The sequence below is a fragment of the Marmota flaviventris genome, chromosome 18 (genome assembly GCF_047511675.1).
Source record: "Marmota flaviventris isolate mMarFla1 chromosome 18, mMarFla1.hap1, whole genome shotgun sequence".
In the NCBI taxonomy this organism is placed as follows: Eukaryota; Metazoa; Chordata; class Mammalia; order Rodentia; family Sciuridae; genus Marmota; species Marmota flaviventris.
In genome coordinates this window covers 32,055,031-32,082,768 of record NC_092515.1, presented here as the reverse complement: position 1 = coordinate 32,082,768, position 27,738 = coordinate 32,055,031, and positions in this window count along the sequence as shown.

Genomic DNA, 27,738 nt, shown 5'->3' with positions numbered 1-27,738 from the left:
GGGTTCCTGGTACGTGGCAAGTGTCTCTCTCACTACAGAGGAGGGTTAACCTGCTGGTTGTCCTGATGTCCCTGATCTCCCACCATCGTAGGGCAAGATTCACATGGCCCTGTCATACCATCCCCTGGAGGCTGGGTTGGGAAGAGGAGTGTACACTGAAACAGAGCCACTTACTGTATAAACAACTAGGTCCATGATCGACACTGGAATTGGCAACCAAAGATTCAGTGAAAGGGAAAGAAGCAGGTGAGGATCACTTGCAGCCCAAAATAAGCAAAAGAAGGAAGTTGGAGAAAATAGAAAATTCAGGAAACAGAATTTTAAAAATCAAACGATTAAACTCAAGAGAGATTTATGGCAATATGACGTCCATAAAAAAAGAGCAATGGCTCAGAAAATAAATCAGAGGATAAGAAAAAGCACGTTGAAAGCAAACATGATAATGTTATAAATATTTCTGCTACCCACAAGAGGCTGGAGGGATGTGAGGAAGGGGCCACCAGCCAGAGAATACAAGTGGTCTCTAGTCAAAAAAGGTAAGGAACTGGCTTCTCCTCCGAAGCTGGAAGAGGAAACAGCTCTTCTGACATCTTGATTTTAGGCTTCTGATATCCAGATCTGTAAGAGAATACATTTGGGTCATTTAAAGCCATTCAGTTTGTGGTAATTTGTTGCAGGAGCAACAGAGAACTAATACAAGAGGTACGGTTGACTGAGTGGATAGATACGGGAATCCTCAATGTCCTGAAATCTGCATAAGCAGTTCCTTACAATGAATTATCTTAAGCAAAAAATAGTAATATGTCCCTCATCAAGCAACATTGGTAGCTATTCAGAAATATCTTTTCCTCTTTGCCAATGGTTGGATACAGCACTAATCTCTAGGGTGTATAAAGAACTCCAAAAGCAAATAACCCAATCAATAAATGGGCCAAGGACTTGAACAGACACTTCTCAGAAGAGGAAATACAATAAATCAACAAATATATGAAAAAATGCTCATCATCTCTAGCAATTAGAGAAATGAAAATCAAAACTACTCTAAGATTACATCTCACTCCAGTCAGAATGGCAGCTGTTAAGAATACAAACAAGGGCTGGGGATGTGGCTCAAGCAGTAGCACGCTCGCCTGGCATGCGCAGTGCACTGGGTTCGATCCTCAGCACCACATAAAAATAAAATAAAATAAAAAAGATGTTGTGTCCACCGAAAACTAAAAAATAAATATTAAAAAATTCTCTCTCTCTCTCTCTCTCTCAAGGAAAAAAAAGAATACAAACAACAGTAAGTGTTGGCGAGGATGTGGGGGAAAAGGCACACTCATACATTGCTGGTGGGACTGCAAATTGGTGCAGCCAATATGGAAAGCAGTATGGAGATTCCTTGGAAAACTGGGAATGGAACCACCATTTGACCCAGCTATCCCTCTCCTCGGTCTATACCCAAAGGACTTAAAAACAGCATACTATAGGGACACAGCCACATCAATGTTTATAGCAGCACAATTCACAATAGCTAAATTGTGGAACCAACCTAGGTGTCCTTCAGTAGATGAATGGATAAAAAAATTGTGATATATATATATATATATATATATATATATATATATATATATATATATATATATTACTCAGCAATAAGATAGAATACTTGGCATTTGAAGGTAAATGGATGGAGTTGGAGAATATAATGCTAAGTGAAGTTAGCCAATCCCCAAAAAGCAAACGCTGAATGTTTTCTCTGATATAAGGGGGGTGACTCATAGTGGGGTAGGGAGGGGGAACATGGGAGGAACAGAGAACTCTAGATAGGACAAAGGAGTGGGAGAGGAAGGGAGGGGGCATGGGGTTAGAAATGATGGTGGAATGAGATGGACATCATTATCCTAAATACATGTATGAAGATACGAATGGTGTGAATATACTCTGTATACAACCATAGATATGAAAAATTGTGCTCTATATGTATAATATTAATTGTAATGCATTCTGCTGTCATATAAAACAAATTAGAATAAAAAAATTGAAAAAAAAAACCCAGCATAGACACTCAACTCCTCCTGGCGATCACCTACACCCACAGTGGGAACCAGTGTTAGGAGAATATTAGTACTTTGAATACCAGAAGAAAGATAGGAAGAAATGAAATTCTTAATTACATATTCAAATCATGTCCTCTCTGCCATGATGTTCTGCCTCAGAGGAGTGAAATCAGCTAAATTTGGAATAAAATTTTTGAAACCATGAACAAAAATAAATTGTTTCTCCTTTAAGTTGCTTTTCTAAGGTATTTAATTGCAGTTTTAAAAAGTGCACTAAAACAATTTAAGCCATTCAAGTTTGACCTTCTATGGCAGAAAATATAAGAAATATAACTGCAGAAAGAAATTTAAAGGAGCATTGGAAAATAAAGGGAGAGATCATCTCCCGATCCCACCCCCTCCAAAAATTAATGAAAAATTCATAAATTTCAATTAGCAACATATATGTTCTAATACATGTAAAAATAAGAAGGTTAAAATAACCCCCAAGTATTTTCATACAATAGACTATTATTACTCAGTAGAAGTAATGAAGTACTGATCCAGCTATAACATGAACAACCTTGAAAACACTATGCTAAGTGCAAGAAACCAGCCACAAAGACCACACATTATTATAATATAATATCTAATTATAGTAAGTGTCCGATAGGCAAATCTACAAAGACATAGATCAGTGTCTGCCTAGGGCTGGGGGCAGAAAGGCTAGAGCTGGTCAGAAAGGAGGGGGAGTGGTCAGTGGGTACCAAGAATGTTTTGATTGTAACAATGTTTGCACAAGTCTGTGAATATCTTTTAAAATATTGCATCAGACACTGAAGTGATTAAATTGTGTCCTCTGTAAATCACCTCTCAATGAAGTTAATAAAAATAATTTTTAAAATGATACAATAAAATGTTTTACACATGAAAGTTCATCATGAACAGAAACCAAAAATACTGAGCAGGATGAGGGAAAAAAATCCACATTTCAACATATTATTTTTTAAATTCATGTGTTTATTTGCATTATAGTTTTACAGAATTGTGGGGCTTGTTTATAAATACATATAACATAATTTGCTCCATTTCAATCCCTAATACTATCCTTTCCTTCCTCCCTCCCTCCCCCCTCAATATCCTTCCACTAATCTATTAGTTTATCTCCTATTAAATTATTTTTAAATTGGTGCATTATATTTATATACAAAAGTGGAACTCACTGCAATATATTCATACATGCATGTAGCATAATTTATTCAATTTCATTCTACAATTCTCAACATATTGTTATAAAATTTACAGAGTAACAACAGGTTATACAAAGTATAAGACAAAGGTGATCTAAGTCATAGCAAATAACACAGAAAAAGAACAATATGGAAGCTACAAGAAGAAATGATTTTTAGTTTAGAATTTTATAGCAACTAAACTATAAAAATTGTAAGGATGATGGGGTTGAGGCTGTAGCTCAGCAGTAGAACATTTGTCTCAACATGTGAGGCACTGGGTTTGATCCTCAGCACCACATAAAAATAAATAAATAAAGATACTGTGTCCATAAATTTTTTTTTAATTACAAGGATGAGGATGAAGATATTTTTCAGACAAGTAAGACTTAAAGTCTTTTCCCCCATTATATTTTCCCAAAATTTACTTGACAATATAATGCAGCAAGCAAAAGAGAATAAGAGAAAACTAGGTGTGCCAGTCAGCTTTCCTCACTATGACAAAATATCTGAGATAGGCAAATTTTGAGGTGGAAAGGTTTATTTTGGTTCATGGTTTCAGAGATTTCAGTCCACAGTCAACTGGTCCTGTTGCTTGGGCCCAGGGTGGCACAGAACATCATGGTAGGAGCAGGTGGAGCAAATCTGTTCACTCCATGACAACAAGGAACGCTCCCAATGACCTAACTTCCCTCCACTAGGCCCCTCCTCCTCAGAGCTCCACCCACCTACCAATAGCACCAAGGCTGGAGACCAGCCTGCCACACATGGTCTTTAGGGGACAGTCAAGATCCAAACTATAACAATAAAACTCACTCCACAGAGGAGCTAACATAAGCTTAAATGAAAGAATAAATTCAATGAAGAGGGAAAAAAATTAGATACATAAAATATGTATTTATAGGGGCTGGGGTTGTGGCTCAGCAGTAGAGTGCTTGCTTAGCATGTGCAAGGTACTTGGTTCGATCCTCAGCACCACATAAAAATAAATAAATGAAATATCGGTGTGAATATACTATGTATACACCCAGATACATGAAAAATTGTGCTCTATATATGTAATAAGAATTGTAATGCATTCGCTGTTATATATAAATAAAAATAAGTAATAAATAAATAAATAAAATAAGGGTATTGTGTCCAACTACAACTAAAAAAATTTATATATACACACACACACATATTTATTTAAGTTTGAATTAAAAGTCAGAGTACTGTAAGAAATACAAATAGGTACATTCTTAGAAATCGTGTGATTAAGAAACAGGACAATCTTAATTATGGCATAAGGCATAGGGTGCTTTAGTTAAAAAAAAAAAACAAAAAAAAAAAACCAGGGGAAAAAAACTTCGAAGGGAAGAAATATACAAGAAAAATGTTGATGTTAATAAAAACAAGCTATAAGTGGCATGGATTCTAACAGCAGGCAGAGGCATATTAGTGTCCTATGCTACTGCAGAAAATCACGACAGACCCGTGGCTGTCACTGACAGCACTTATTCTCCCATAGCTCCTGGGGAGGGGCAGTGCAGTCACTCCTGCTCAGGGGTCATCAGGCTGTTTCCTTCCAGAAGTTCTAGGGAAGAATCCCATTTCCTCGACTCTGTTCCTTGTCCTTCTCCTTTACCACACCTTCAGAGCCAGCGATGCAGTGTCTTCAAATCTGTCCTTGACCTCCTGACCTCTGCTTCCTGACCTCTGTCACCCATTGCTTTCCTGACTCTGACCCTGCTACCTTCGTCTTATAACGACCCCTTGTTGGGCTGGGGCTGCAGCTCAGTGGAGAGAGCTGGTCTAGCATAGACGAGACCCTGGTTCCGTCCCCAGAACTAAAAAAACAAAGAAAAAAGTAAAAAGAAATTATCCCTGGCTCTTTTTTTTTTTTTTTTTCGCATTGGGTCCACCCAGATCATGACCCAGATAATCCCAGGATGATCTCTTATTAAATAAAGTGAGATTTTCAGAGACTAGGGGGTTAATACGTGGTCATCTTTAGAGGGGTGCTATCCATCTTTATAACACAGATTTAATAAGGAAAAATCCGTGAGACTAATGTCAGGGATGTTCTCCTAAAAACAGCTCTGGTTTGGTAAAATGGGATGGTCCACCTCTCTCTCCCTCCCTCCATCTCTTTCATTTATAATTGTTAATTAGTAGGAATTTGTTCTACAGCAACAAATGTATTTACATAATCACAATATCCTTGCTGTACTTTATTACGTTTTAACCTACAGAAAAACATTGATTATTGATTATACTCATGTCTAACCATGATTGTAACCTGATTATGGTTATGCTCACAGACCTTATATCTACAGAGTGATAAACCTTAACAATGTGAAAGCAAAGTATGGCTGGTGGGAAATGAAGAGAGAGGGCCATGTGGAAGCATGTCTCCGTGTTACTACACCACAGAGAAGACACCATGTCATGTTACTGGATTAAAAAATAGACTCAGAAGATATTTAAAAAGTAGTGAGACTCAATGTCATTTTCCCCATTATATATTATTTTTCAGGCACAAAGACCTCCCACAGAAAAACTAGATCTTTCAGAACTAACAGAATGGGAAGGAGGAGGGAGATGACTGAGTTCAGGGCCGTGTCTTGCTCCTTAGGTGGTCGGCCACCTGTTCAGAACTGAGAACAAGAAGTGGGACCCTGAGCCTCCCCTGGGCATTTGAAATCAACTCAGAAACATGAGTGAAAACATGGCTCCTCTGTGGCGTGGGACACTTGTGGAGAGAGGGGGAAACATCGTCCCCCCTGTTATGGTTTAGATGTGGTGTCCCCCAAAAGCCCACCTGTGAGATAATGCAGGAAGTTGGGAGGAGAAATGAGTGGGGTATAGCCTCAGCCTAATCAGTGAATTGATTCCTGATGGAGTTAACTGGGTGGTGGGGTGGGTGTGGCTGGGGGAGTGGGAAGTGGGCCACGGCTTTGGGTATATACTTGTACCTGGACAGTGGCGACCCTCTCTCTGCTGCCTGATCACCGTGACGGGAGCTGCGTCCCTCGGCCACACTCTTCTCTGTTCAGCCTCATCTTCAGCCCCAAGAAATGGAGCCGGCCTCTTACGGACTTCGACCTCTGAAACCGTGGACCCTCAAACTCTTCCTCCTCTGTGGTGGTGCTGGTGGGGTCCTTTAGTCACAGCAATGAAAGAGCTGATGAAAACACCCCCAGATGCTCTCCAGAAGTGGAGGCGATCGCAGCCCCAGCTGTGGGCCCTCTGTCTGCCGGCGGTCCTCAGCGGTCAGGCCTCCTCAGACAGGGGCCCAGGAAACAGAGCACCTCGCCCCTCCTCTAGGAGACAGCTCGCATAAATTGGTTGGCCCAGGGCAGCAGAATTAAGTTTCCTCCCTGAGCTCAGGACACTTCTTCAGGGCCAGCAGGTTTCAGGGCACCCCTCGGGGTCACTGTGGCCCAGAGGGAGCCTCACCACCGATCACTCCCCAGTCCCGGCCCTGCCTCCTTCTTTCTCCTCAAAGGCTCTGATCCCAGGAGTCTTCATAATCAACTTCCTCAAGAGCTGGCTTCCTAAAGGACCCCAGCTGGGTCACCTGTTGGACAGTTTTTAAACCACGCCTACACCACTCTCATACAGGTCAGCACAAAGGTATGAGCATGCTTTCATTTGTTTTCTTCCAGAAATAAAGATTCCTTTAAACTTGAGGGAAAACTGAAACTTTGAGAAAAATACTCCAAGGGGAGTCATGCCAACCTCCCCAACCCGTTGGAAAGGTTAAAGTCCCTGGGAGCTAAAAGGCTTTGCACCATCATGGAAGAGATTGTCTTCTTAGAATCAGGTGACCTGGCACCCTCTCAGGACACCCCAGTGCAGACGCTTTTCACTGCAGGGCTCATTAGTGAATTTTAAACTCCATTTTGAAGACCACAGACTGCATTTTTTTTAAGAATAAGAGAATAGGAATTCTCTTCCACCTATACACACATGGACATTCATGCTGCGGGAAAATGGGTGGTCTTGATAATAACTTCTAATGGTTTCTCATAACACAAAAATCAAATCCAACCTTTTAAACAAGTCTTACCAGACCCCAGCGAAACCCTGCCTCCACCTACATTTCAGACTCATCCCATATCACTTCTCACCTTAATAAGCACTTAACAGCCCACTGTCTTATTGCTATCCTTAGAACCTACTGAGCTGATTTCTGCCTCAGGACCTGTGCACTACCAGTTTCCTTTGCTTGCAATGCCAAAAATCTTCTTGCCCCAGACCTTCATTCAGATGGCTCTATCTTGTCATTCAAATCTCAGCTCAGCTTCTACATTGGCTAAGAGACCTTTCCTGGCCACCTAGTATAAAGCAATATCTCTTCCTTCTTTGTTACATCACTCAACTTTATTTTCTCCAAAACACTTACCACCCAATGGAGTTATCTTGCATATTTGTTTAATTGTTTTTGAGCAGAAACTTTCTTCTTCGTGGTCTTGTTGCCTTTGCAGTTGCTCCATAAATCTTTATTGCATGAGCAAACCCTATAATACTATCCACATGTAATATGCTTAGTAATGTCACCCAAATCCGGGGCGGGGGGGGAACAGTCTTGATAGGAGATAGACTCATAATTTTGAAACAGAGCCCTAAGTGTCAACAAGTTAACTTAGTGATACTCAATTTAGGTCAAGGTGCAGGGTACCCTGGAAATGCTGATGGAAGCTAAGGTCCATCTCCCCAGGACAAAAATAAGCAATGCATGTGTATATACTCTGTATCAATGCAAAATACAATGCGTGCAATTTTAAGATTTCTTCCCATGATCGAGTAGTCCTACTTTAAAGACTCTGTGTAAATCCATCTGTGATTGACGCACAGCAGGTGAGTGGGTGTGGCTGGAGTACTTGCATGCCACTTTTTCTCCTTGGGGGTCTAACCCTTTAAACAGGACCGACCAGGTGAGCGCCACGTCACAGAGCAGGGAAGGCAGGGAGCGGCCAGCAGAAGGATCAAGGGTCACCACACTAACCGTGTAAACACGTGACTGTTCTTCCAAACCACCTCAGCAGGCACAACTGTCTTCCCAACTTCCCTCCAGCCTCAGTTTACCTCTTGGAAGAAACTAACCCCACCTCAAGTCATTGTCTGCGACACATCAATCTACTGTATTTGATTAGAAATTCACTGAAAACAGGTTTTCCCAGGAATCACCAGTACTGAGTTCGCACAAAAGCGAAATGGATACTGAGTCTCGGCATTCAGATTCTTTAAGACATTATTTTAATTTTTAAAAAACTTGAACCAAAACCGAAGCGGTGTACCCTCTTTAGTTCAGCCTATTCCTGTTCAGCTGTTGTTTTACTTTCTTCCCTGGAAGGTGGGTTTCGTGGGATCACCAGTTACTCGTGAACCCAGGAAAGATAGCTGAGAGGATGAATGAGGGAAATGAGTAAATCATTTGTTTTCTTCTTTTTTCTTTTTTTAAACTGGGGATTGAACCCAGGGGTGCTCGACCACGGATTTTGAATAGATGGGTGACTAAGCCACAGCAGGTAGGATTCTAGAGGTTGGCAATTCAGAAGAGAACAAGGTGAGAGACCTCTTCCTCTCCTAAGGCAAACAAAGGAAAGGCTATAATAAATAGGTATAGATAGATAGATAGATAGATAGATAGGTTAGTTTATTTTTGATTTGTGGTAAATGCTATAAGGAAAAAATAATAATAAAGCTAGCTAGCAAAGTTGAGAGAAACTTGTGGCAGGAGGATGCTGTATCAGCTACGTGGCCAGGGGAGCCCTCTCTGAGGGCTGGACAATGAAACCGACATTGAAGGATGCAGCAACAGTTACGATCCCAGGGAAGAGGACTCCAGATGGCGGGATCAGCAAGTGCAAAGGCCCTGAGGTGGGGGAGCCTGGCATGGTCCCAGAAAGGTCACTATGCCTAGAATTCGGGTTGCAGCCAGAGTTCAGATGAGAAGTTTGGGGACACTGGCAGGGGTCATATCACGTAGTACTTGAACGCTGGGTGTTGGAAGCCTCAGACTGGCTTTAAACTGGGCAGTGGTTTAGTGTTGCTAAGGATCACTTGGGCTGGTATCTGGAGAAAGTCCTGTGGGGGCCAGGGAAGGAACACACAGATGCAGGCTGGATGAATGGTCAGTGGGGAAAGACCCATCTCAGCCTTTCCCTGTTCACTGACAGGTCAGGAAAGTTGCTCTGCTGCTTGGGACTCTGTATTCCCATTTTTAAAATAAGAGGGCTCATAGGACCGTCTATTTTTTGTGCATATTTTAATTCTTCATTGACACGTAGTAATTGTGTGTATATAGGGAATGGCATTTTATACATGTAAACAATGTGTAGTGGTCAGATCAGGGTCATCGGCCTAGCGACCATCTTGGATACTTACAATGTCTTTGTGCCGGGAGCACTCAAAAATCCTCTCTTGTAGTTATTTTGAAATACTCAGCAGATTGCTGTCAACCGTGACCATCCTACTGCGCTACAGAACATTAGAAGTTTCTGCTCCTATCTGCCTGCAGCTCACGGGGCCATCTGTGAAGCTGGCCCCGAATCTTAGTCTTGTCCTTATTCTTTGGATTCAGAGAGAAATCTGAAGATGGCAGTTCTGTCCTCCCTGAGACAGCCCAGCTAGTGGGCGGTGACCCGGCTCCAGCCAGCCTGGGGTTGCTCTGTGGCTAGGGTGGCTGGGGGAAGCCAGTCACCACCTTCCCACCTGCTCCCAGAGCAGAGCCGGCTACCACCTGATCCTGCCACCTTCATCAAAGCCAGAGATGGAAGGTTCCCAGGTTTTGCAACGGCAAATCCCTGGGGAGCTTAGATCAGGTTTTATTTCTTACCTTGCTCTTTGCTCCCCCAAAAAGAACACGTGGCTTCCTCTTGGGGTTCACCCCATCAGCTCCACTGGGAAGGAAGACGGGGTCCTTGGCAACCAATGCTTTCTGGTTTGACCAAGGAGAAAAGCGGCTTGACCTGGTTAAACATTGCATCTGGCTCCTTCCACCCCGCCCCCTGGTCCTTTCATCTCTCAACGTGGTCTCCTCCTGGCTGCAGGGAGAGTGGCCCTGGGCCGGGGTCACAGCGACTCCCCTCCCCACTTCCTGGGCTCCCTGGCCCTCTGGACACTGGGCTTGTGCAGCTGCTGTATGTAAATTCCTCACATACATCTCCGGCCGGCCGGTTTATTTTTATAAACAATAAATAGGATGACATTCCAACAGTGTCCCCCTTGGTTCGGCCTAGTGGACAGAGCCGGGGAGCTAGGGACCGAGGTTTGGCGGGGTTTATACAGATGGTGGCCCGCATGTCGTAAATCTCATAAACACGGGAGAGAGGGTTTTTTCTTTCTCTTTTCTTTTTTATCCCTAAGAAGCACAAACAACAACAACCCGTTTTCTTTCTCTGCCCAGGATCACAAGGCATTATGGAGGCCTACAAATCACCCCCGGATGATATTAAGCTGCTTCAATAACACTCTAGATCCCTTCCGGTGTGTTATTTTTCTTCATTAGAAACGATAGCCCAAGTGCACCAAATCTTCTTTTCCTTGCCTCAAAATTTATAGATCACAGTCTCTAAACTAATTGTTAGTTGCACACACTGGGCCGCGAGCTGTTTGTCCACAGAGCCATTACCTCCAAGGCCCTGATTAAAGGGATGGGGGACGCAGAGGGGCGAGGAAGTAGCCTAGGCGGGGGGCCCTGACATCCTCAGGGGAGAAGAGTGAGAGAGGGGTTCCTTTATCCATCACCGGCCCTTCTTCCAAGGCCAAGGTGTGGCAGGCACCATGTGCAGGCTGTGGAGGGAGATTCATTATGACGTCATGGATCAAAGCAGCTTCCGGGCCAACACCTTCCTGGGAAAGGGAAACGTTTGCCCAGACACTCAATTGTTGGAAAATGTTGCCATTCAGCAGTTGAATTTTCACTCAAGAATGTCACAAGAGAAACAGCCCCAGTTGATCCCCCGGATCCATGACCAGGGCACCTCACCAGTCATGAGCACTGTGGAAAGAACACCCTGGTTTAGAGAGGCTCTCGCAGTGGGTCCTTCTCCAAGTACCAAGGGAACAGAAATGTGTTCTTCTGGCCTGAGAGCATCTTGGTCCACCCAGCTGGATCCCTGTCTGGAACCCCTCAGCACCCCCTGATCCTGTCTTCGGCCAGCACCTGGGAACTGTGCCTGACAGCTTTTTCAGACAGAAAGAGGAGGCTCAACTTTCATGAAGCCAACAGAATAGAGCCAAGTGTGCACCCCCAGGGAGCAGCTCCCAACCAGGGGAGGAGCGACGCACTGTGAATGTCCTGGCTCCCTGTTTGCCCAGATAACATGGCCCATGGGACTCAGAGAGTCCCCGGTGGGACGGAGCTGTGGTGGGCACAGGGAAACCCTCCTCCTCAGCACGCCCTTCAGTGGCCACCGTCTCCTCTCCCATCTCACCTCCTCACCCCCTGCCAGTAACCCCTGAGATCACTGTGCAAATGAATCTTCCCACTCGTATGTACCCTTGTCTCGGGCTCTGTTCATGGCCAACTCCAACCGAGACACTTCACCACTCTTTGGTCCTTTGTAAATGACCCTGATGACACTTTAGCCCTTCCTCATCTTCAGAATTTCCAATTCAGGATATTTGAAATATACTATTTCTTTGAAAAACCAGAAGGCCTGACACCCAGCAGCCCTGAGCAGGAGTTGGGGACAGCTGCTCTCTGGTGAAGCTGTTCTCTCTGCTCTTCCGCGTCCCCACCAGGCACAGCTCTGTTCTTTCACATCAGCGTCCTGGTCCCCACAGGCAGATCAGGGTTTAAACTCCTCATTTTGATATTATCCTTGGCCTTTTCTAAAGAGCTGTGGACCACAAACCAAGCATCTTCCTTGCATGCTGCTCAACTTCTTTCTACAATCTAACAGAGGCTCTATGGGAAAGTGTGCCTCTTTTTACCTTCTTTTTTAAAAATTGTTTCATCTGTTTTAATCAATTATACATGACAGTAGAATGCATTTATGCACTTTGATATACTTGGATGGGATATAATTTCATTTTTCTGAGTGCCCATATTGCAGAATCACATTGGTCATGTAGTCAAATATACACATACAGTAATCATGTCTGTTTCATTCTACTGTCTTTCCTATCCCTACATTCCTTCCCCTTTCCACCCATCATTTCCCTCCACCTAATCTAAAGTAACGCTATTCTTCCCTAGTGCCCCCCCACCTTATTGTGAATTAGCATCTACATGCTGAGAGCCATAGCCAAGTAGGAATGATGCATGGAAAGGTGACCCTGCTCCAGGTTTAGAGTGGATCCTGCTGGATTAGGGTGGCTCCAGGTTTAGGGTGGATCCTGCTGGGAATAGGGCGTATCCTGCTGCCTCAGGCGCCGGCTCCTTGAGTTCCCGTTGAGTTCTTGCGGGGTTCTGAGAGAATTGGTACGCAGAGCCCAGTGGAGGGAGTGTATTTTTCCCAGAACGTGCATGTAGAGTGCCAGTGAGAGTTTGGGAATAAAGAGTTGCTGTTGGAATCTACAAGGCTTTTGTGGTGGCTCCGTTATTTTGTGCCCAGCCAGACTGCGGCATCTACATATTAGAGAAAACATTTGGCCTTTGGGTTTATGGGATGGGCTTATTTCGCTTAGCATGATATTCTCCAGCTCCAACCATTTATTGTCAAATGGCATGATTTCACTGTTCTTTAAAGCTGAGTAATATTCCATTGAGTATATATATATATATATATATATATATATATATATCACATTTTATTTATCCATTCATCTATTGATGGACACCTAGGTTAGTTCCACATTGTAGCTATTGTGACTCCTTGGTTTATACCCAAAGGACTTAAAATATTTTTACTCTTTTTAATTTTATATTTTCGTAATGATAGTTCAAAAATTTTCCAGCAGAAAGGAGTCTTTATGATCACTAGTAAGACTGGCCCATTGAGGTAAGATGCACCTTATTTATTTTTTCCACTTTATTCATATGCAACTGGAACCCAGATCAGAGTTTCCCTCTTAAGATCATGGCAGGATCCCACAGAGCCAACTCTAAGGTCTTGGCTTTTCTCTCGAGTAGACGAGCTTTCAAAAATTACTCCTGTTCTTCCTTGACCTTATACTCCACCACTGTGAATAGGCTTTCTTTCCTCTTTGTGTGGTTTCCCAAACTGCAGTGGATTTTCTTTCCTCTCATATTAAAGGACTGCTTGCTTCATTGTTAGTAATATAATCAAGTATGACAAGAAAAAAAATCCAAATATGCATTTGAAAAAGCATGCATAACCTAACATAATAGATATGACATCATAATAGATATGACCTGCCTTCAACCAGTGTCCTTTTACCACAACAGCAAAAAGCCAGGATCCAGGATAAGAGCAAGAAATCCATTGCACCATCCAGGCGATGTGTCCACACGTCTCTAAAGAGCCAGAATTGGAAAACCACATTCTTCACTTCTCTGTCCATTTTCTCCTGCTGAAGAAGGGTGAGCCACCGGATGTGAGACACTCCAAAAAGTTTATGAGCTTCAGACAATCTCAGGCCCCCAGGGCTTCCTGGCTCCTCCTCTGGGTTTACCCTCATGTGTGAACAGGTGCCAACAAAATATCATGACCTCCAAGGAGCACACCAGTGTCCCCAGCCCATTTGGCAGCAGGACCTCTGAGATGAAATGGCGCTCCACAGAACCGGCGGTGAGTCTTTGGCTTCCAAGTGGGAGTCAAAGGCAGCCTGGCCCATGGCTGCCAACAAGGTCAGGCAGCCCTGAAGTGCTAGGGGGTAGGGGGACTGAAGGACCCGGACCATGATTCCCAGCAGAGTCCCAGCCCGAGGTACGAACCCTTGGCGCATTGCAGGACCCTGCCGTCTACAGGCTCTGTGCAGTGTGAGCCTGGATCCAAAGACCCCACATCTGCAGTGTCACCTCAGCGGCACAGTGCAGGGATGACAGAGCCAGAGCAGAACACTCAGAACGTCAGGAACAGAACTGAGAACGAGGCTCAGACACGCAAGACTTCCTCTTGGGAACAAAGCAGGGGACCTCAGCAGCACGCCGGGAAGTCTCACCTCAAGCCAGGTCCTGCCTGTCGCTGGCTCTCCATTGCTCTCATAAGAAGTAAACGACTGAACAGAGCTTCCCAGACATTGTCCTCGGTGACCTCATGGACCCCATAGGTCCCTCACTGTGGGTCCACAGACGGTCTGACGGAGGGCTGTGCCTGTGTGACGGGGGGAGACATTCAGAGACGGGATGCACCATTCACGGTCCCCACCCTCAAGGAACCCACAGTCCATGGGGGAGACACAGGAGTGACAATGAATTTGAAGGAAAAGCCTGAAAGGACTGTGAGAGTTCTGAGGTGACAAGAAGAAAGCAGTGGTCAGTTCTCTGAACAGACAACACTTCAAGGACCTCTGTGGGTCCTTGAAGACTGAGGATCCATTCATAAGCGGAGGAGGAAGAAGATTCTGGAAGAGACTCCAAGGGTGGCAGAGAGAATCGCTTGAATGTTTTGATGCAGAGGCTTAGAACTGCCTGGGACATGGGGACTTTAGTGAGATGGGTGGTCACCAGAGGACATTTGTTGAACTGCAGGAAAGTGGGTGAGCTTGAACCTGGCATTGCCTCTCCAAGCAGAATGGACTGGCTCACGTGCCTGAAAGACCCAGAAGGTATCATGGCTTTAGGATCCTTCCTCCGCCTCTTGGTTCCTCTTTTCTCTTTGTCTCTCAGCCAGGTGGTGACGAAGACAGACACTGACAGGTTAGCCACCTTCTGGAGAGACAGTGTCTCTTCCCCCTTTCGTTTCCATGAAATTCCAAGAGAAAGAGCCTTGTGGACTCCAACTTTGCCACGTGCCTTCTTCTAATCCAGTTTCCACGGCAGGAACTTCTCATTGCTCAGACGTGAGTCATGGGCTCATTCCTATAATCAGGGTTGGGATCCGTTTGCCCCCATCCAGTAATGACCTTGAGTAGCCCAGGGCTGGCACCCCAGGAAAGATGAGGCTCCTATTGCCCAAATGGGGACGGATGTTATTCGGGGAAAAGCCAGCCCTCTCTCCTACCAAGTTCCACCCGAGCCCCGAGCCCGCCAGATGTGCGGCTTGTGCAAGGACAACAGTCGTCCTGCCAAAGCGATAGCTGTCTTGACTTTGATGTTCCTCAGTTTCCACACTTGGGTTAGCTCTTCTGCCAGAGCTGCATACTTGTTTGTTTTGTCTGGACAGATTTTTGTGATGCTTCTGCTGAGGGAAACAGCTACATCAATAAGGTCCACTGTTTTGTTAGCTTTATCAAGTAGCAGAACGTCTGCTCTGCTGTGGGGAGATGGTTTGTGTCTCCAGCTCTCTTAAGAGTGGCTATTTTCCAGCGAATTTTTTTTTCCCATGCAAATATCTTCACATAAGCCCACTTTAGAATAACTAATGGGTGAGCTTCATGGTCATCTTCTTGCACCGACGTGAATTTGCTTCCACTGTCTACATCACTTAGCAATTAGATTTGGTGAATCAAGCCAACGTGTTCAGCAGCAACGTCACTGGCCTGAGTTTACAAAAATAGCTTATAAAAGAGTTTATGAAGATAGCTCCTCAGAGCCTACAAGGTGACCTGTGGTATCAGGGACCTGCTTTGTGTGCAAAGTATCCACTAAGGAGGTGTCAGACCAACTACTAGTGAGCAGAGAGCTCTGTATCTTCCGCCCTATCTCCCCTCCCTCCCTCCTTCTCTCCTTCAACCCAGACTTACTGAGCAATTACCATACCCCAGGACTGGAGATAGAGTACTATTTTTTTTAAATTCCCTTAATATTATACATAGTTATATATTATAAAATATATATAAAATTACATCATATAAATGTTTATGTATAAATTATGAATGTCTATTTGATATGTGATATGTATGCTTATTACTTAACAGGCACTATTCTAAAAACTGTACATTTAGAAACTCTTTTTATCTTAGAATAATACAATCAGATATTTTCCAGATAAGGAAATCGAGGCCCTCAGTCATTAATGGACACAATGAGTTATTGGAAGAGAATCAATACACTGTACTATTAATCTATTTGTGGGATAATCACATGCAAGTTAATTACAAATCATGTGGTTCACATTAGGAGGGATGAGTTGAAGGACCTTTGACGGCGGGGCCCTTTCTGGTCAGTGGCTATGGTGAGGGAGGCCCACATGAGCTGAAATCTGAGGATGAAGTGAAATGAAGTTGGTGTCAGTAGGAGAAACCGCAGGAGGGAGATGGAGGAAGCTAAGTGCTCTAGTTCCAATCTTTTGCTTCTTGGCCATGAGGTAAGTGGTTTGGCTTCACCCTGCACTCCTCCTACAGTGTGCCCCAAAGCCATGGGGCCCACTGGTAATGCACTCAAATCTCCAAAACCATGAGCCAAAATAAACCCTTTCTCTTTATCAGTTGATTTTCTCAGGTATTTCGATATAGTGATAGAAAGCTGATCAACACACTAACAATTGTCCTTGTGTCACAAGGCAAAGTGTTTGTCCTCACCTGTGTTACTAAGCATCTGTAGCAACTCCTCCTGTTGTTGTCAGCTGCTAATAACAAAGTCGCATGCCAGCAAAGACCTCCAGAGGCCTTGGTGCCAGCTGGATCTGTGTTCAAATTCTGAATTAACTTGGGCGACCTTAGGCAAGTCACATAACCTTATATCTAAACTGTAACAGCCTCTGACAGAGTAGGGCTCGAAAAAAATAATAAAAACAACCAAACTATTCCTCCCTTCCTTTCTGTGTAGCTGCTTTTAAGATAGACAATACAGCAAATGTCTAGACAAACAGAGCTATAAAGATAAAGTGACTTTAAGTGCCAGGCAAGAGTCACTTATCAGCACCATGATGATGATGACGGCCAAAGCTCTCTCCATAGAAATCCCCTCTACTGATATTCCCAAAGCATTATGATGCTTGGGGTCCTCCTCCGTTATCCTAGTTATTAGTGGGAGCAATAGGGATACGCTATTGCTGACAGTGGTCACTCATGAACAAGGACTGTTGACCAGACAACTTTGTGCAAAGGGTGACAATGGCCAGTTGGAAGAAGTCCCCACACGTTTTCCACAAATAATGTAGCCTTTCCCTTTGTAGCTACCCCTTATTTATCTTTGTTTTTGAGAAATAGACATAAACCTGGAAAATCGTGAGGAACCCTTAGCCGTTCTCACTATTCAGATAGATTGACTGGCAGTTAAGATCGCAGCACAGATATTCCTAAGGGCCTCTGCCTCGCACAGTCCAGTTAAGATTGAATCAGTTGTGGAATGTCTCGGTCCTTCAAGAATCCTCTGGTTCTCAGGATCACATGTGGTTCCAGTCCCCTACTTTTGCTGATTTGGAGAATTTAAGAAATCAGCTCATGTCCTGCCAACTTCTAATTGGTCGAACCAACCTGGAAGCCAAAAGCGGGTATCCAAGGCCTGGGGAAATTTGCAAACTTTTGACATTTTAACCTAAACTCATAAAAAAAAAATTTACGTCAACCCAGCTTGCCCATATTTACACAAATAAAGAAGTTTCCTGTTATCATCGATCCTTATCCTTCCTACAGTTTCATTCTTACATGATTGGGATATTATGTCATGTGATATTTTTGTCTTTTCAAATGCTGGCCAAGGACTCGCTTACTTTTACAACCCACTTCCTAATGCCTGATGGGTGGAAAGCCTCAATTTAACAGTCTGAGCTAGCAGATCCAGCATCCAGTACTGCAACTGAGAGCTCTGGTGGTAACAGGGAAACCCACTGCACCCACCCCACTGGGTCTCTGGGAAGTTGTGCACAAAGACCAGTTTCAAGCATAGCTTATGGAAGCAACTTTACTTTGGCAAAATTTCCATTCAGGTGTAAAACATACAGATGGGGCACCCAGCATATATTCACAGCTCCATGCATTTTTACATTGTAGGCACCCCAGAAAGCCAGCACCCTAAAAGCCCCCAAAGCACCTCCCAGCCTCTACCCTCTCACCATCCCAGAGCTGAAATGTTCCTGACTTCTAATACCAGATATTAGTTGTGCCAGTATTTGAATATTGTATGCAGCAAGTCATACAAGATGAACTTTTCTTCCTGGGACTTGTGCTCAGTCAACATAATAGATATGAGATTCTTCTATATTCATGGTGTAACTGAAGTTTGTTCTTGCTCATTGCTGTATAGTGGTCCACTGTGCAGCTTGGTGGTACATCATTTCTCATCCTTAGGCCCTATCATTATTTCTGGTTTGTGGCTATAATAAGCACTGAACGTATGTCTTTGATAAACACGTGTGTCCATTTCTATGCAGTATATACCCAAGAGTAGAATTGCTGGGTAGTAGAATATGCATAGATACGGCTTTGAAAAATATTAACCAGATGTTTTGAGGCCTAAAAACGGTTATAGGTTCAACTTTTTATATTCAGTATGAAAAAAGTTTGTAGGAAGTCCCATGGGGTGTTAAAAATAATACTCTTACAGCTGACATTGTTCACTGTATTGCAGTAGAGAAGAATGTCAGTGAGAAAACTGGTCCTCTTTTCAGCCAGCATCCAGGCATTTCAGGAAGCTCTCTAAAGACATCTTCCTAGTTTATCACTTTAAAAGTAAAACACATCATCTGGGGGATACCCACATCCAAGTGTCTCAATTGCCATCTCTGATCTAGCTCCAGTTTCCAAACCCATCCCCACCATTTTTGGTCTATGTGTGCTGAGTACATCTCAGATGGCATTTATGACTCAGTAGACACCTGTAGGCATCAAGATTTGGGGAGGCCGTATGGAACCGTGGAGAGGACATGGATTCGTGAGTCAGAAACATCAGGTTTTGAAGTTTGAGTCCTAATGGGTGACCTTCAGGACATTATTTCACCTCTTGGAGCCTAGTTTCTTCCCCTACCAAATGAGCACACTAATGCCATCTCATCCCAGAGAAGCGGCAAAGCCGATCAACTGATGAGCAAGAACAGACATTAGTGCAGGGCCAACTAATGTTCAATAAATATTCACCCCAGTCATCATCATCATCATGATTGTTCTTGCTTTCTGACAAAATAGGGGTGTAGTCATCAGGGTGGCCCCTCAGCTGAGCAGTGAAGGCTCAGTGTCCCTCACCCCTTTCTTCCAAGCAGCCACTAAGCCTCATCCTCCCCACCCCCAGCTCTCAACAGGAGCAGGAGCGTCCAGGCCAGGCCACACCACACTGAGCTAATCCTTCTTGCCCTCAGATGCGGTGAGCTGGGGATGCGGAAGGCAGGCGGAGGGGCGTGGCCAAGTTGCAAACACAGGGCAGCGACCTGCAGCCAGAAGCAAACAGGAAATAAATTAGTTCAATCCCAGAACATAAACCGGCATTGACAGAGACACATGGAAGAGCCATGCGAAGCAAGCAAGCCGCAATTCCTCATCTAGTTAGCAGGAGAATCAGTGGCATGGACGCAGGCCATGAGAAGACACTACTGGCAACAGCGTGGGGGGCCTGGAGCCTGGGACCCCCTTTAAGGGTCCCTGGCACATCAGGTGCCATGGTCAGCACCTGCCCTCAGTTGTCTCTGGCTACAGGGCCTGGGGCTCCTGCATTAGAGCACAACCAAGCCATGTTGAATTTTAGGACTTGGAGATCATCTCTTCCAGAGGTATCCAAGCTGCGGTTCTGTGAGGGTGCACTGAGCAGTGCTGTAGGCATGGGTGAGCACCGAATAGTGGGCTGCCATCTTCAAATAGAACTCAACACATCTGATTCAGGTGAACCATTTGAAATCACTGTTTCAGTTAGTCATAAGCAGCTCATTGTTGGCAATTTCACTTGGTTCAGTGGTGGGGACAGGTTGGATAAGATTCTTCTAGAGTCACCAGCTCCAGAATAAAGGCCAGGCAATTGGGTACAGTTCATTTCTCCATCCCTAGCCCTGGAACTGGATCTGGCATATAACAAAAGAAGGCCTATCAGATGAATGAAGCAGGTGTAAATTCCTTCAAGATCTCTTTCCTTATTCATTCATTTAGTTACAACCATTCACTGGTACTATAATGCATCAGGTACTGATCGAAGGGCTAGGTTGCATCAATTTAAAATTTAATTTAAATACTTCAATAGCAGACACACATTGACCTTCCCCCAAGGTAATTCATAGTCCAGTAGGTGAAACAGACATTAAACAGTGACCTGAGTATTCATTATAGGAAAGAGGGCAAGTGATCGTTGAATACTTACTAAGTGCTTATTTAGTAAGTACCAAGTACTCACTAAGCACATGGCTGGCCCCTGTGGAAGTTATATGGATAATAAGTTGCAGGCCAGCTGCCAAGGGACGAGCACATGGTAGACAGTATACCATACACAAAGATTTGGTAGCTCTGCATAGGACAGATTCTCAACTACAGAGTCCAGATGTGGCCACGTGACTTGTTTCAGCCAATGAAATAGGAGGGTGAGCCACCAGTCTCTCCCAGGGAGAAGACTCAAGGGTCAATAACCTGCTTTTTCTCTGCTCCCACAACAGCTGCTGCCTCATCAGTCAGAGTCCCTCCCGGGATGAAGGCCACAAAGAGCAGTGTCCTTGGCCCATCACGATGGGTGTGATATGTAGGCTAGAAATAAACATCTGTGATTCTTTACCCTGCAGGGTCCCAGGTTGTCTGTCTCAGGTTGTCTCTGGTTCCTAGAGCAAATCATGCACATGGTGCTTGAATCTGATGTGAAACCACGTCATGGTTTTCTGAAACCTCTCCAAGTACATATATAAGTACTCAGGGAATGATGACACATTCAACAGAGGATGCAGCCATTGCCGTAAAACGAGGGCAAGTATGGTGTCCTGAGAAGTCAGAGCAGAGAAAACTCTGCTTCAGCTAGGGAATGAGGGCACCTTGAACCCCAGCTGACCCATCCGAAATACCCGGTTGATAACTACGGGTGCTCCTTGATTTACCATGGGGACATCCCCTAAAGCCATCACAAGTGCAAAAGATCACAAGTTAAAAATGCATTTAATACACCTAACCAATGAAACATCCCAGGACAGCAACACAGGGCACCATAGACTGCGGGTGTCCCCCTCCCCGTGTGTGGCTGCAGCTTGCTGCCACAGCCAAAAGTCTTGACAAATTGTCACAGTGCATATCATTTGTCTGGAAAAAGATCAAAATTCAAAATTTAAAGTTTAGTTCCTACTAAAGTGTTGCTTTCACACCATCCAAAGGTAAAAAAAAATCTCCAAGTGTAGTGGCCCATCCCTAGAATCCTAGTGACTCAGTCAGCTGAGGCAGGAGGATCACAAGTTCAATCCCAGCCTCAACAATTCAGCAAGGCCCTGAACAACTTAGTGAGACCCTGTCTCCAAATAAAAAATTTAAGGGCTGGGGATATAGTTCAGGATTCAATCCCTAGTACCAAATAAATAATTTTTAAAAGATTTTTTAAAAAAAAATTTAAAGTTGAAAAATCATAAGCCAAAGTTGGGGACCATTTGTGCTGTTATGATCATTGTTACTATTCTAGTCCAAGTGGTGTTTGGGGAATGGCTTACCGGCAAGTAGAACCGGAAGGTGTCATAGTGGCTGGGGCCTTTCTTTGCGTGGCAGGAGACATGGACTTTAGAAGCTGTGTCCTTCCATTCTTAGAACCTTGTAATCAACAAAGAAAAAAAAAAAAAAAACCCTTCCTGATTCTGGTTTTGAAAAATCCCAGGGAAGCCTTCCTATTGGCCCAGCTGTGATCACATGTCTTCCCTTGAACCAATAACTGTGATCTCTGGGTAAGATCTAACTGAATGGTCCCACCAAAACATGGCCCTCTCCTGCCCAGAAAGAGCAGCATCTGTTATGGGTAGAATAGAAGTCAGAGTACTTATCAGTAAGGCAGCCTCGGCCTTTTTATCAGTTTTATGCCATTATTTATCGAGTACTTCTATATGAAAGACATTGGGCCTGGTACTTACCAAGGAAGGGATTTGGAAGACCTACAGGCAGGAAGTTGAGAAGACAGAAACAAGACAACGGTACAACTGAGGTCGATTGTAGCCCCACTGCGAAGTCACTGCCCTTAACCTGTCCTAAAACATGACCCTTCTCCAAAAAAGCTCGGGTCCCCTCTCAGTGTCTGGCTGTCACTTCCCCCTAAACCTCAGAGGAGGTCACGTCCATGTGGCTCACTCCTGGGCCCGAGAGCCAAGTTGGAAGAGAATGAATGGAGCTCTGTGAGTCTCTCAGGCACCCTCCGCTCTGCTCTGCCCCGCGGTGTCCTTGTGGTTTCTGTCTCCTCCTCTGTGTTTAAAGTGTTGGGCAGCTGCCACCTCCCCGCCTCTCCCCTGAGCGCCTCAGGACAACAGAGAGGAAACCACAGGGCTCTGGGAGATGCAGCTGCCCACAGGGCTTTCAGGCCGCAGCTACAGTGAACAGGGCCTCACCCACCGGGTCCTCCAGGAACCCGGGACAGCTGGCAATATGCTGGGCCACCAGCCCCATGACATCAGCACATCAGAGCTGACTCCTCCTTCCTAGCAGGAAGTCTGGCTTCAGTGGCTCACCCGTGAGGGGCCAGCAGCGCTGTGGTTCTTCCTCATTTTGCAAGCTGGGCATTAACCTGTCCACCAGGTGTGCTGATGAAGAGGGAGATGGAGGGACAGAAGACAACCCTGTCTGTCACTTTTATAGGATAAGAAAAAAAACTTTGTAAGAAACTCACAATAACCAACTTCTCTCTCATTGGCCAGATCTAGAGAAACTGGGAAAACAGGTTTTTTCCTTCTCCAATCTACATAGGAGGGGGCAATAAATTTTTAAGTGTTGGAAGCAGCTGTAGGTCAACCAGTTAACCGTGTGTCTGCTCCAGGAAGTCACCTTTCTAAGCCCCGTGGATTAGTTTGCTTGGGCTTCCATAACAAATTTCACCCCTCACTATCAGCAGGAGATTGGTTCCAGAAACCCCCAGACCCCTCACCAAAACCTGTGGATGCTCAAGCCCATTATATAAAGGGATGGAGTATTTGCATATAATTACGTAATCCTTCCCTTACTTTAGATCATCCCCAGATTACTTATAATTCCTAACACCATAAATGCTATGTAAAATAATTGTTATATTATATTATTCAGAGGAAAATGACGAGAAAAATAAATTTTGTACATATTCAATACAGATGCAGTATGTTTCCAAACATTTTCAATCATGATTGGTTGAATCCACGTATGAAAAACCCATGAACACAGTGGCCAACCGTGCTACAAATGAGTGGCTTAAAAAACAGAATTTTTTTTTTGGGGGGGTGGTGCTGGGGATTGAACCCAGGACTTTGCATGTGCTAGGCAAACACTCCATCATGAGCCACATCCCACAACCAGAAGAGAAAGGTGTTGCTTCCCCATTTTGGAGGCTAGAAGTCTGAGCTTGGTGTCAGCAGGGTGGCTTGCTTCTGAAGGCTGAGAGTGGGGACGGGGTCCAGGTCCACCCATGTCTCTTCCTGAGCTTCTGCTGGCCATCTCTGGTGTCCCTGGGCTGCTGGGAGCATCGCCCCCATCTCTGCGTTCCTCTTCACACGGGCTCTCCCTGTGTGCAAGTCTGTCTCCAAAATTCTCCATTTTATAAGAACAGCAGACAGCAGTCTTATTGGATTAGAGACGACCCCGATGACTTCATTTTAACTTAATAAGTTCACATTCTGAGATGCCGGGTGCCGGGATTGCAGCGTAAGAATTTCAGGGGACAAAATGTAACCGTAAGCCCCAGTTTCCTCCATGATGATGGGAGCCAAACCGGAGTCACACTAGCCTGCCGAGTCTGTGGAGGGGAGACAGCTGGATGCTCTCGTCCCCTCAAAGATTCATGGGCTGGAGGTTTGGGTCCCAGGGGGCTGGTGTTGAGGTATGGAACCTATAAAGAATGGGACCTAGAAGAAGGTAAGTAGGTCTTGATGGCTCCAGTCTCATGACTGAGAAATGCTGTCTCCCAGGAGTGGGTGGGCCTCACAGGGCTCTGTAATTTCCATGAAAGCTGATCATTATAGAAGAGCAAGTCTCCCCTCAAGTCTCTGGTTTCTCCTTATTTGTACCTTTATTGTATTTCCTTGTTTGTACCCTTCTACATGAGGTTCCTTTCGTCTTGGTTTCTCTGCCGTGTTGTGACCCAGTAATGCAGCCCTCACCAAGATGTTTGCACCATGCTGTTTGGAGCTTCAGCCACCAGAATCATGAGACAAATAAAACTTTTCACTTTCTAAGTTATCTATCCTTGGGTATTTTGTTATAGCAACGTAAGGTTAGCTGAGGCATGGGGGAATCCACAGAAGCTCATACCAGAATGAGGACTCATCTGCAGTCCCCATGAGTGGTGACTCCCATAGCACTACTCTGTTACACTTGAAGCCTGGGTCAGGGCCTATAAAAGGAAGGTAAGGCCAAATTGGAGAGGGACCCATTAAAATCCAGTCCATTGGGGTTGCCAGTGTTTCTGAGATAATGGTTTCAGCTTTCTGGTACAGGGTTATGGGACAGATGGGACCCAAGAACCCACGAGCTGGTCATCACGTTGCAAAATCATCCCTTCCTGCTGTCGGATGGGACACCTGGTCACCTGAGTAAAAGGGATTTTTGTCTGTACTGTAGTCACACCCTCCACAGCACACTGGGCATCCACTTCTGGGGAAACAATCCTGATCATTCCCAAAGAAAGGTGGAGGAGGGGTCCCACCCTCCCTCGGCCCTCTCTTCTGTGCAGTAACATAGTCCCCTTCTCTTTGGGGTCACATGCACACAAGGGCAGGCCACGGTGCCATCCCAGGTCCTGAGGGGCTGTTCCATCTCTGCACTTGAGTCTTTTGGGTAAATTGCACGGCTCTCGGCAGTGGTGGGGGAGGGGTCTTATTGTTCTGTCAGGACATCTCCCTTTGTCAAAAATACAATAACTTGTTGTAAGTGGTACTTTTTTAGGTTTACCAAGCAGACAGACTAATTGTATCTTTTAATCTGGGTCAAACTGCTCTTGCTTATTACAAATTGGCTCCAAATCCTAAGAAGGGGAGGGGGTTGAAGGAACATTTGCAAATAATTTAGAGGCAGAATTACCTTCAGACAAACATTTCGTGTTAGCGGGAAACACTCACCGGGTGCTCAGCCCAGCTATGTTCTGGTTGACCCAGAAGAAAGTGAGGGACAGAGGATGCACCTCGTGGCAGATTCTGGCTGTTGTGAGGTCTTGAACCCAGGAACTGCCTCGCACAGCGGGGCACAGACCAGGGGAGGAGGGCTGGACAATGGCCCCCAAAGGGTCAATACTAATACCTGTAAATTCTGTGTTGCCTTACTTGGGAAAAGGATCTTTGCAGATTTGATTGAAGAGCTCATCCTGGGTTATTTAAGGGTGAACCCTAAATGCAGTCACAGTATTCTCATAAAAGAAAGGTCTGGAGAGACTTGGTATAGAGCAGAGAGGTGGGTATGTGGGTGCAGCCAGAAGCCCCGGCATGTCTACAGCCCCCTGGAATTGGAAATGATAAGGATCAGTTCTCCTTAGGCCCTCTGGAAGGACCATGGCCCTGCGGATACTTTGATTTTGGCCCACTAAACCCAAAGGTGGGCTTCTGCTCTCCAGAACTATCAGAGAATACATTTCTGTTGTTTTAAACAACCAAATACATGGAGATTTATTTGTTATAGCAGCCTCAGGACACTGATACATCAGGGGACTCCTGTCAATGGTTCACTGTACCCAAAAAGGACCTTCCAAATCTGACGAGGAAATTGTCATAGAAAGAATGGTCTTTGGAGCAGCATTGCCCTAGACTCTATAGCTCCTGTGTCACTGATACCTAGTTGTGTGACCTTGGACAAATGGCCTAACCACTCTGAACCTCAGTTTTTTCATCGTAAAGGTAAGAATAACAACACCTCCTCACAACACTGTTTGGGGATTAAATTAGAGAGCACATGTAAACCAGAGCTGGGGAGTGTGCCATATCATCCACTATCAACAACTAGGGGATTGGCACCAGGGATTGAACCCAGGGTCACTTAACCACTGACCCACAACCCCAGCCCTTTTTATTTTTTATTTTGAGGCAGGGTCTTTCTAAGTTGCTTGGGGCTTTGCTAGGTTGCTGAGGCTGGCTTTGAACTTGCAATCCTCCTGCCTCAGCCTCCTGAGCTACTGGAATTATAAGTATATACCACCGTGCCCGGCTAAATTTTTAATATTATACTTTGGTTGACTTTCCAGGAACTACTCTCAGAGTTCTCTAGAAGTTTCCAGAGGCACCGTACACTGTACTCATATCTCCTGCAAACCCCCAGTTTGCTAGGCAGGGCTACTTGTGAATTTCATGAGCTCAGATCATTGAGGGTTAATTTCTCCTAAGCTGCAAACAATTTGGAGAAAGGGTTGACGACAGTGTAAAGCAACCGAGAGCCCAAGCCAGGGAGGTGACACTTATAATAATGGGGGCAAGAGGGATATTTATTTCACCCAATTCACTAAAAAGAAAGAAAATTATTTTCACAAAGGCAATAGGAGAATTAGCCACATCCAAGCTGATGGTTCTCCTGGGGCTCAGCAGGCTGGCTTTTACCCTATCCCTGGTGTGCTTTCAGGGGGACCTCTGCATCACCCACCTTCTAGGGACCTGCACTATCAAAACCCAGAGTTCCACCCTTAGAGATCCATCTCTCTGGAGAGCTCAAGCCTGTATCTGTTGAGAGCCAAACATCACAACGAGTCACTTCCGGCCATTAACACCTGAGTGTGGTTTGCAATTTTCAATCTAGCAGTGGCTTCCTGACGCTGCAGGAGAGACCACAGCGTCATTCCCACGGACTCCAAGGCCTGAACGATCTCACTTCTTCCTCTTGCTCCTGTATTTTTTTTTCCCCTAGTTGTTTCAATGTTCTATGGTCGCTCCTGCCTTGGGTCTTTGAACAAGCGTCTCTATCTGATTGACAGCTCTTTCTCCCACCAACACTTGAGTTCCTAGGGAACTTTTGATCACTTCTCTCTCTTCTGGACCAAATTCTGTGCCTGGCACATATCTTATTCTACTTAGAAAATATTTAATGAATGAATGAATGAGTGACAAACTAGCAGGCTTTTGCTCATCCAATTTAGAGAAGAGTAGAAAATAGGCCTCAGGGTTACAAAAGAGAGAATGCTAACAGACTGGGCAGTAAGGATTAGAATTGGCCACATGTAAGAGAAAAGGACAATGGCGTGAGTTAGATAGAAAACTTTGATGTGGACTTTCCAGGACTGGCCCAGTGCCTATGGTTCTCAGAAACCAAGCTTCTGTATTTGTGTCTCACCAATCTTAAGATCAGCTTCAATCCCCCAAGTTGCTTCAAGGTCCAAAAAGATTGCTAAGGCTCCAGCTGCTACATCCACATTCTAGGCTAGAAGAGGAAGCAAAGGGTTAAGTAGTACATTACCCAGATGAATAAGCCACTTTTAAGGAGTCGTCCCAGAGGCTACATCCAACAACCTAGGTTTGCATCTCATT